Genomic DNA, 10031 nt, shown 5'->3' on the forward strand with positions numbered 1-10031 from the left:
CACCTGACACTCGCGGGTCGGCTTCTGAGATGCGAGACGCGTACACCTGTCCCTCCAGGTGAGGACTCAGCCAGGGAGCTGCGTGCGGGGAGGAGGGCGCCGCCGGGGGGCGGGCCCGTGACGTCACCGCCCAGACCCGCCCCCGGCTTCCCAGCCACCGGAGATTCCTGGTTCGCGTGTTTGCAGGGTGAGGTGCTGGGCACACTTCCCCCAACGCGCGCGCCCCACGTGAGCCGGCCCCCAGCCTTCAGCCGTGACTACCACAGGGAGCCTCTGAGTGCAGCCCTCGGGGTGGGCGGACTGAAAGGGGAGGGTCTACTCTCTCAGAGCGAGGGGTCCTTTGAGAGGCCGAGGAGCTGGGATCCCCACCATCCCCCAACTCCCCACCCCAGCCGCCGGGTTGCAGAGAACTCGGGTCCGAGGATTGCAGATTCAAACCACCGGGGGCTGGAGGGAGGACGGGGGAGCCTCTGATTCAGCAAGTGCTTCCCTCCCTTTGTCCCCTACTCTGTTCTTCTCTCAGACCCTACTTCTCTCCCCTCCTGCTAAGAAAACCGGGAAGGTGGGAGCCGAGGTGCCGGACAAGAAGGGGGATTCCGGCCCTTGGGGGCTGGGGAAAGTTAATCTGGCATCTGACACGCACAGTCAGGAAACTGATTCCATCGTCTTTGTGTTATCTGAGATTGTTTATATTTGATAAAATTGTGTTGAAAATGCCAGTCTGCTGGTGGTGGCAAAAATAAAGAGCACCCCTTCTTTGAAAAGGCCATCAAGTTCTACCTACCCAAGTGCTTTAAAAATGTGCTCGCCCCGGGCCCAGCCATTCCTTTCTGGAAATCCATCCAAGGAAGTCATCCGGAATACATATTAACTGTGGAGTCCTTTATAATGGTGAAAACTGGAACCAGTCTAAGGGTCCAACACTCTGGGTTGTGGAGGGTCAGGGGCACAGGCAGGGGGGCAGCACAAACATGCAATGGAATATTATGCAACCAACAAGAGTTACGTTGACAAATAACTTATAATAATATGAAGAAATGTGTTATAATATTAAGAGAATAAAAGCAGGATGTGAATATGTGGTGAGAGCCAGATTTTTACAGTTGTGCTTAAAAGCTCAACACAATTCTATGCATAGAGAGCCCAGGAAGGAAAAGGTCACTGCTGTTCTCTGGGTAGGCACATGCTGCAGCACGTTTTACCTTCTGGTTTCCTACACTTTCATCAAATGGGCTTATATCACTTTTTTCAAGTTCCTTTATTTCCCTTTAGTTGAGCACTTACTTAGTTAAGCCCCTTTCATGTAATCCTCGAGAGAGCCCTGAGGTAGGAATTACTATTTTCCTTAAATTGCAGATGAGGAAACCAAGGTCTGAGAGGTTGATTTCCACGGTCACGTGAGTAGAAAGGGTCAGAGACAGCCTCTGCCGCAGGGCCAAGGGGAGCTCTTAGGCAGCCTCTTGATTGGCCAGCAGGCTGAAAGCGCCACCAGCCTCAGCTGGGCTGAAGGGAGCCGACAGCAGGAACAGTGTGAGAGGGAACCGAACCCCAGAGTCTCAGCATGACCCTCCCTTCCATCCCCACCTCTCCTGGCTTGGAGGCTTGCACAGCGCTTGTGGGACCCAGGGGGTACAGAGCTTCCCAGAGACCATCTCCAAGGTTGAGAGGTCAGCTAGTCCAATCTCGTTGGTTAATTTTATAGCCTTTGAGTATTTTTCTGATTACAAAAGCAGTACGTATTTATTTTTAAAAATTGGAGAAGTCAATAATATATAAAGAAGAAAATAGAAGTTAATCCCTTTACTGCTTTACAGATTATTATGGAAATTTTAAAGCATACTAAAAAGTAGAGGGAATATAGTATAATGAACCTGTATACCAATCACTAATTTTTAACAAATATCACCATTTTCCATTCTTGTTTCATCCATCTCCCACTTACCCTTTTTTACAGGAAATTCCAGATATCATATCATTTCACCTATAAATACTTCAGTGATTATCTCCCATAGACAAGGACTTTGTAAACAAACACAAAACACACACAATACCATTATCACACCTAGCAAAAGTAACATTTAATATGCAGCCCACGTTCAAATTTCTCTAATTATTGTCTAGGAAATGTCTTTTTACAATTGCTTTGTTTGAATCAAGATTCATGGAAGGCCCATTTTATATTTAGTTAACATATTTCTCAAATCTCTCTCTTTCATTGAGATATATTTCACATACCATAAAATTCACCATTTTCAAGTGTACAATTTGGTCACTTTCAGTAGATTCATGAAGTTTTGCAACCATTACCAATATCTAATTCCCTAATATTTTTATCACCCAAAAAAGAAAAACTATACCCACTGGCAGTCACTCTCCATTTCTGCACCCCGCCACCCCATCCATGGTAACCACTGTCTACTTTCATCTTTTGCCTATTCTGGGCGTTTCACACATGGAATCATATAACATGTGACCTACTGTGTCTGGTGTCCCTTAGCATAATGTTTTCAAGGCTTCAACCACCTTGTAGCATGTATCATACTTCATTCCTTTTTATGGCTGAATAACATTCCAGACTGAGCTTCCCAGTATCTGGAGTTGGTTGACTGCATCCCCATGGTGTCATTTAACATGCTCCATCATCCCCTATGTTTCCTATAAACTGGTCATTGAATGTAGACTCTAGGGGCTGGAGGCTTCATTCAATTTGGATTCAATTTGATCAAGAATAGTTCGGAGATGATGTGTCCTTCCTAGTGCATAGGAGCAGGAGCCACAGAGAGTCCACCTTTTAGTGATGTTAAAGTTGATCAGTGGCTTTAGGTGCTGTGAGCCTCATCTTTCTGTTCTAAAGTTCCCCATTACCATTCCACCCAGTGGTTTTAGCATGATGATCATGGACTAGGTCTGCTCTTTCACGCTTCAGTTTATAGAGAAGGAATGAGTCTAACAGAAGAGAAGTGATTTCCTCAAGGTCACAGCATTAGTAATAATCAATAGCAGCCAACTTTGGGCCCTTTATTTATGCCTGGCACTGTGCTAAGTGCTTTACATGAGTTGACTCATTTAATCTCAACAACCCCTTGTACTTAGCTTTATATTATGATTTTCCCTTTAAAATGAGGAAACTGAGATCCAAAATGGTGAAGGGACCTACTGTGGAGTCATTTGACGATTCGTGTCAGGAGATTCCAGAGGATAGAGAAATGTAATAGCACAGTTCTTAACTCTGGTAAATATATAGACAAGGTGATCAGAACCACAAGAGAGAAGGAGACAGGAGGCATGGAAGTCTTCCCAGAGGAAGTGTCACTGGAGCTGGGCCTTCAAGTATGTGTAGGAGTTTACAGTGGGGAGTAAAGGCAGAGGAATAAGCCCACCATATGAATAAAGCCTGAGGTGTGATTTGGGCTGTGGTCAAAGACTCCATTCCTCACCATGGACATAATCTCACAAGTGTCTGCCCTTAGGAAGGAGGAAGAGAGAGAGGGTGTGGCTTGGCCCATCACATACTCAGAACATGCAGACATCATGACAGAGTGAGGAGCGCAAAGGGCTGCGGCTCAGGAGTGTGAGGGCAGGCGTTCAGTGGACTGTGAGGCCTGGATGCTGTGTCCAGGCGTGGTTCCCGCCCTCAGAGGCCTAAGAAACACTGATGGAGATAGTCCTGGGGTCATTAGCTCCTACCCCAGAAAGGAGAAAGACCAAGATTGATGGGAAGGATCCCCCTCAGATACCTGAGCCATGTTGTGAAAAGAATCTCCAGAAAACTGTAGTTTAAAGGGCCCATTGTAATATATATATATATATATATATATGTATGTATGTATTTTGCTTTTATATACATAGAATATCTCTGGAAGGGTCCAGGAGAAAAATATTTGCAAATCATGGTTTAATATACAAAGAACACCTAGAAATCAATAAGAAAAATGCAAACAATATAATATAAAAATGACTAAGAAGGTTCCTCAAAAAATTAAAAATAGAAATACCATTTGACCCAGGAATTCTACTTCTAGGAATTTACCCTAAGAACATAGGATCCCAGTTTCAAAAAGACATATGCACCCTTATGTTTATTGCAGCACTATTTACAATAGCCAAGAAATGGAAGCAGCCCAAGTGTCCATCAGTAGATTAATGGATAAAGAAGATGTGGTACATATACACAAAGGAATATTATTCAGCCATAAGAATAAAACAAATCCTACCATTTGCAACAACATGGATGGAGCTGGAGGATATTATGCTCAGTGAAATAAGCCAGGCGGAGAAAGACAAGTACCAAATGATTTCACTCATCTGTGGAGCATAAGAACAAAGCAAAAACTGAAGGAACAAAACAGCAGCAGAATCACAGAACCCAAGAATGGACTAACAGTTACCAAAGGGAAAGGGACTGGGGAGGATGGGTGGGAAGGGAGGGATAAGGGGAATAAGGGGCATTACGATGACCACACATAATGTAGGGGGGCACAGGGAAGGCTGTATAACACAGAGAAGACAAGTAGTGATTCTATAGCATCTTACTACACTGATGGACAGTGACTGTAATGGGGTATGTGGTGGGGACTTGATAAAGGGGGGAGCCTAGTAACCACAATGTTGCTCATATGATTTTATATTAATGATACCAAAATAAAAAAATTTTTAAATGACTAAGAGTATGAACAGTGTTCACAGAAAGAGAAATACGAAGGTTTCTGAAACTCAGGTAAAGACAGCAGCCTTATTGAAAAGAAGAAGAACGCAAATTATACTGAAATTCCACTCTCCCTGGTTAGATGAGAAAAGAGATAGGTTCTGGTGTCATAGTGATGGCAAAGCTTGGGGACACAGGCATCCTACTCCATGGGGGAGTAAATGAGTACAACCCCTAAGGAAGGCAATGGCAAAATATATCAAAATGACAACTGCACATTTCTTTTGTCCCCAGAATTCCAAATTCGGGTATTATTTTAAAGGTATATCCGCACAGGAGGGAAATGGCCTATGGAAAGGGCTATTCATTGCAGCGTGTATGTGCATGTGCGTGTGTGTGTGTGTGTGTGTTGGAAATATGTCCACCAATAAAGGGCTGATAAAATAGATCACAAAACATTCATCCGAAGGACCACAATGAAGCCATAAAAATAAATGAGGAAGCTCGTTATGTACAAATGGGGAACAATCTATTCAGTTGAAAAAAAGCAGGGTTTGGAGAAGAGTATATAGTTTATGTGTATTTATGTAAAAAGGCAGGGAGGAGAAAGGGCACGCATTCATCTTTTCCTATATATATCGTCTACGCATCTCAGCAGTAGGAGAGGCCAGCGACGCCGTGGCGGCTCCAGGAGAGGAAATGGGTGGCTGGGAAAGGCATGGCAGGGAGGGAGACTTTTGCTGTACTCCCCTTGGTGACTTGAATTTTGATCCATGTGAAAATATTTTCCATTCCAAAAACGACATGAAATCAAAAGTTTAAGGGCCCATTTTACAGATAGGGAAACTCTGAGGACAAGCAGATTTGCCGGTTCCTCTCCCACAAAGCCCAGGTTGGAGGAGGGCGGAGAGATGGAGATGTCCTCTTGGGGAGCAGCCTCCTTGGTTTCCTGAGTGAATCCTCACAGCAGCCTCCCTGCTTTTCAGATGTGGACACTGGGGCTCAGAGCTGGAGGATGACACTCCGAGCTCACAGGCCGGGGTGCAGGGGTTGCCCACATCCAGGTCACTTTCTCGGCTCTTGGCGCTCCCGTCAGCCCTTGCCACCGCAAAATGCTCCCCCTGGCTGGCCCGCAGGCTTGATGGATTTCTCATTTCACTGGCGCCAGCCAGTCTTCATACCCTGAACTTTCTGTTATTTGACCAAAGCGGATTATTGTTTGCCTGAATTAGACTTTGTTTTTTTTAAAAAAAAGATTAGCTGATTGAATGAGCAATAATAGGACTGGAACGGTTTACCAGGGACTTGACTCAACTGGCCTGTTCGTTGGGTTATCTGGGAGTTTACTTTAAATTTAGCAGGCATTGGACTCACTGGCTTTTGAATAGGCCTGGATTTGGAAAGAAAATTTGTAAGTGGTTCTTTGGCTAAATTAATGGGATTATTTTTCAGATTGAATTATGGCAGTTTTCTTTCAAGACTTAATTGCCTCCTCTCTGAAGTTTTTCTAAACCCTATCAGGGAGTCGTGGGGGAGCTGGACACCCCAACCACTGCAGGTACACTAAGTCTGGTCCTGGGGCCACATCCCCCAGGAACCTTCTAGGACCCCCTCCCCTGCCCTCCTCCACAGCAGCCACGCCCCCCTTGCCTGGGTGGTGGTGAAGGGTTTGCAGAACTGTTTCCCTATCAGGCTTTCAGCTCTTTGGGGACAGAACCTGTGGATTCACCTGGATCCCAGGGGGTCAGGGCTTGGCCCAGAGCAGGGGCTCAGGCCAGAGTAGGAATGAATCCAACAGAAATGACCACAGGCCTTCAGCTTCCAAGGCCACAGAACGTAAATAAGCCTCTCTCCCATTTAGCCGGGTCATTCAGCTTAGTTCTTCTGAGAGAAGGGATGGGTTTCTAACAGACCCAGGGGGGAATTATCACAGAAGCCCTCCACCACTCCACCCCAGCAGCCACCAACACAGATCTGCTCAGTGCACCACACTTCAGAGCTTCCAGAGAGTTCCCCACCCTCTCCCTTTAATCCTCAGAGCAATCCGTTGAGTGGAGGCCTCTCTTCCTCCTTTTACAGCTGATGTCCCAGGGGCTCAGAAAGGCACAGGCCCTTGCCCGACATCACACAGCCAGTCGGTAGGGGATGTTAGGACTCCAGGCTTCTGGAGGACAAGGCAGAGGCCAGCAGGTGTGCAGGGTAGTGGAGAGATTGTAGCGGGCGGTGGGGGTGCTCACCACGTGCTAGAAGGTAGAGGAGGAGGGCTGGGCGGATCTAGGCTCACCGGGCATAAGGCCCAGGCAGTGAGAAGGGGCAGCAGAAGGTCAGGGCAGATTCCACACAGTCCTGAGAGGTGAGGAGGTGGCGGCGGTAGTGGGAGGAGGAACTGGATGTGGGCTCACGCCTTCAGTCAGCAGCAGACCTAGGGCCTGACAGGACTAGCCCTGGGCTGGCCCCAGACGCAGGGAGGGGCCCGCAGGACACCCCGGCTGGCAGCTCTCAGGAGGCCAGGTCTGGGTGGAGCGGGCGCAGGGAGGTAACTGGCCCTCATCTAGAAGGATGAGGAAGGCTACGGAGGATGGAGAGAGAGGATCGGCCTGGCGGTGGCTCGGGGTGAGAGGCAATCAGGATGGTATTGGCAGAGGAGGAAGCATTTGCCTGCAGGGAAACGAAAATTCTGGCAGCCATCTTTTATCAAGCGGCTGGTCCATGCCAGACTGTGCTGAGCGCTCTCCAGGCACTGAGCCCGTAGCCCTGGTGCTGACCGGGGGGCTCAGGCCATCAGCAGCCCCCGCTGAGCGGCTGGAGAACTCTGGTATTGGGAGGTCGGTGGCCTGCTCAAGGTCGTGCAGCTGGCCAGAGGCAGAGCCGACTTTGAACTCCTGGCAGTAAGGCTCCAGAACCTGGCTCCTGACTGCACCACCGATGCCTCACAGCGCATGGATGCCTGGGGCCGCTCTCACAGGCAGACCTTTTTTTGCTTTTTTCTGCTTTCCTGGAGACAGAGGGTGAGCAAACTGAAGACAGAAGACATGGGTTTAAGCCCCAGCTTGTGAACTCACAGTTGTGCCATCTTTACCTCTGTGAGCCTCTGTTTTCCAGTCCATAAAATGGAGAAATAATCCTGCTATGAAGCCTATGGAGATAAAGCTCAGGGCCTGGTATACACCCGGGGCTCTGTAAAGCGGGGTCCCTTCCTTTTCCTTGCACCTCTGAAGAGGTCAGGGACAAACAGTCACAGGGCTTGCCTCCAGCTCCCCTCCCAGCTCACGGTGTGTACACAGAGCAGGCTTGTCTCCAGCCAGAGGCTCTTGGAGAAGGAAATTCTTTGAATTTATTGACGATAGAGGTGGTGTGGATGGTGGTGGTGGAGGAGGTAGTGATGAAACCCTGGCCCCTCCCCGACATTCCAGCAAGCTAGGGCGGGCTTGGCTGAGTGCTGAGCATAGCTCTCGGGGTGTGAGTGAGGGTGGGCCAGAACACCCTGCCGCGGGGTGACGGCTGTGGCCCTGTCACCAACCTGGCCCCACCGGGGGTCATGGCCCTTGATGATACCCCCTGCTCTGCCTTCAGCACGTTCTGACAGAGCATACCCCATGGGATTGACTGCCCAGGAGGCCACATTTCCTAGAAGGTTGTAATCCAAGCCCAGAGAGGGGAGACACTTTCCTGAAGCCACAGAGCAAATCTAGACAGGGCAGAAACCCAGGGCTCCTGACTCCTGACCCTCTACCAGCCCCACTTCTCCCACTGAGTTAAGAGAGTGGACAGGACAGCTGCTTAAATCAACCCCTCAGCAGATTCCCCTGAGCTCCTACTGTGTGCTGGCATCAGGAAGGGCCTAGAGTTTGCAGAGACCTGGGCCTGCCCTGTGGAAGTTCCCAGGGCCTGGGAAGGAGACAGAAGGGGAAACAAGGCCAACCTGGGAGGAGGGGAGAGGGCTTTCCTAGGAGGAGGGAGGAATGGGCTGGAGGCGTGAGCTTCTGAAGGCAGGCGCTCCTGGGAGGCCGGCCCCTGAAGTGAGTGCAGGTGGCCACAGGGTGGGAACAGGGTGTGCTGCGTGGCAGAGCCCTGCAGCCCTGGAATAGTGGAGGCACCGGAAGCACTGACTGCCCGACCACAGCCTCTGGACTGCATCTTACAGACCACAGGGGGACCCAGGGGGTTTTTGGCAGAGGACAGACCTGAGGGTCTTCCCAGAGGGCTGGGCTGTGCGCGACAGCAGGGGGAAGGGCAGGAAGACTGTAGGACTCCACGCATCACGGCGACCAGGAGATCTCGGGAGGGTGGGGTGCTCAGCCAGGGTGACTCTGCGCGGGGGGTTGGGGGCTCAGGCTGGGGTGGGGGGTGCCGGGGTAAGGTTGACTGTGCCAAAGCATCAGCTGCCCCCTGCCTGTCCCCATCAAGGCCCCCACTTCCTTCCCCTTTTGCATCTGTGCTCTCACTTCTGTGCCCAGCCTTTGAGGGGCACACTGCCCTTCTTCCTCCATGACTTTGGGGAACTCCCTTTGCCCCGCTCTGCCTGCCCTATTCCTGATAATTTCTATATTTTTTCAAAATGGAAACAACTTTTAAGTCGTGGTAAAATATACATAACTTTAAAGTTACCGTTTAACCTCTTTGAAGCGCACAGTTGTGTGGCACGAAGCACTTCACATTGCCTGCAGCCATCACCACCACGGTCCCCCTCCCACACTGAAACCGGGTCTTGGAGCAGTAGCTCCCCGCTGCCCCCTGCCAGGGGCACCCACTCTGTCCTTATGAACTTGACTGTCAGGTACGCATACACATGGAGCCCTACTGCCAGGTTCCTGCACTGAGCCTTAGTACCTTCATCTGCTTCTTGAGGCTGCTGTGCTGTAATGTGAAAGGGCCACAATCCGGGCTGGGAAGGCCACCCAGCTTTGTCCTCCCTCCGGAGATGGGAGCGGCTTATGTTAGGCTGACCCTGAGGAGATTTTGGAGAGAGGGTTGAGAGGTAGCCAGGTCCTGGGGGGCAGGGCCAGGCCCTACCCCGGCAGACCCTCTGGAGGTTTTGAAGGGGCTGTTCCCTGAGCCCAGAGCCTCCCATGGGGCCTTGGGAGCTTTGCCTTCTACTGCTGTCCAAAGAGCCGACTATCAATTCTTGTTCTGTTTAGTTTTCCAAATAGAGGTAAGGGGTGGGCGTGGGGTTGCTGAGCTCTTAGCCCTCCAGGGAGGCACAGGAGAGAGCACAGGTCAGACACCACTCCGCTCTGCCCTGTCCTCAGGGTGAGAGCGTGGGCCAGTGCCCTCTGCCCGTGGGGCTCAGGTGCCTGCGCCTCTGCCTGGGGACCTCCAGAGGCCTGGAGTCAGGGGGCACTTCAGGGGACTCACCTCCCTCTCCTGGCTCCCTCTCTTCACCTGG

General features: G+C 50.1%; 1 protein-coding gene across 1 annotated transcript in view; it reads right to left on the reverse strand.

Moving 5' to 3' along the window:
- Window positions 1-55, reverse strand: part of CSNK1E (casein kinase 1 epsilon) — a 31783-nt gene extending 31728 nt beyond the window's left edge. The window contains exon 1 of the mRNA XM_073213876.1: window positions 4-55. The gene's annotated coding sequence lies outside the window, so the exon portion shown is untranslated. The remainder of the gene's footprint in view (window positions 1-3) is intronic.
- Between the last annotated feature and the right edge of the window lie 9976 nt (window positions 56-10031).

This window comes from Manis javanica, chromosome 10 (genome assembly GCF_040802235.1).
Source record: "Manis javanica isolate MJ-LG chromosome 10, MJ_LKY, whole genome shotgun sequence".
Taxonomy (NCBI): domain Eukaryota; kingdom Metazoa; phylum Chordata; class Mammalia; order Pholidota; family Manidae; genus Manis; species Manis javanica.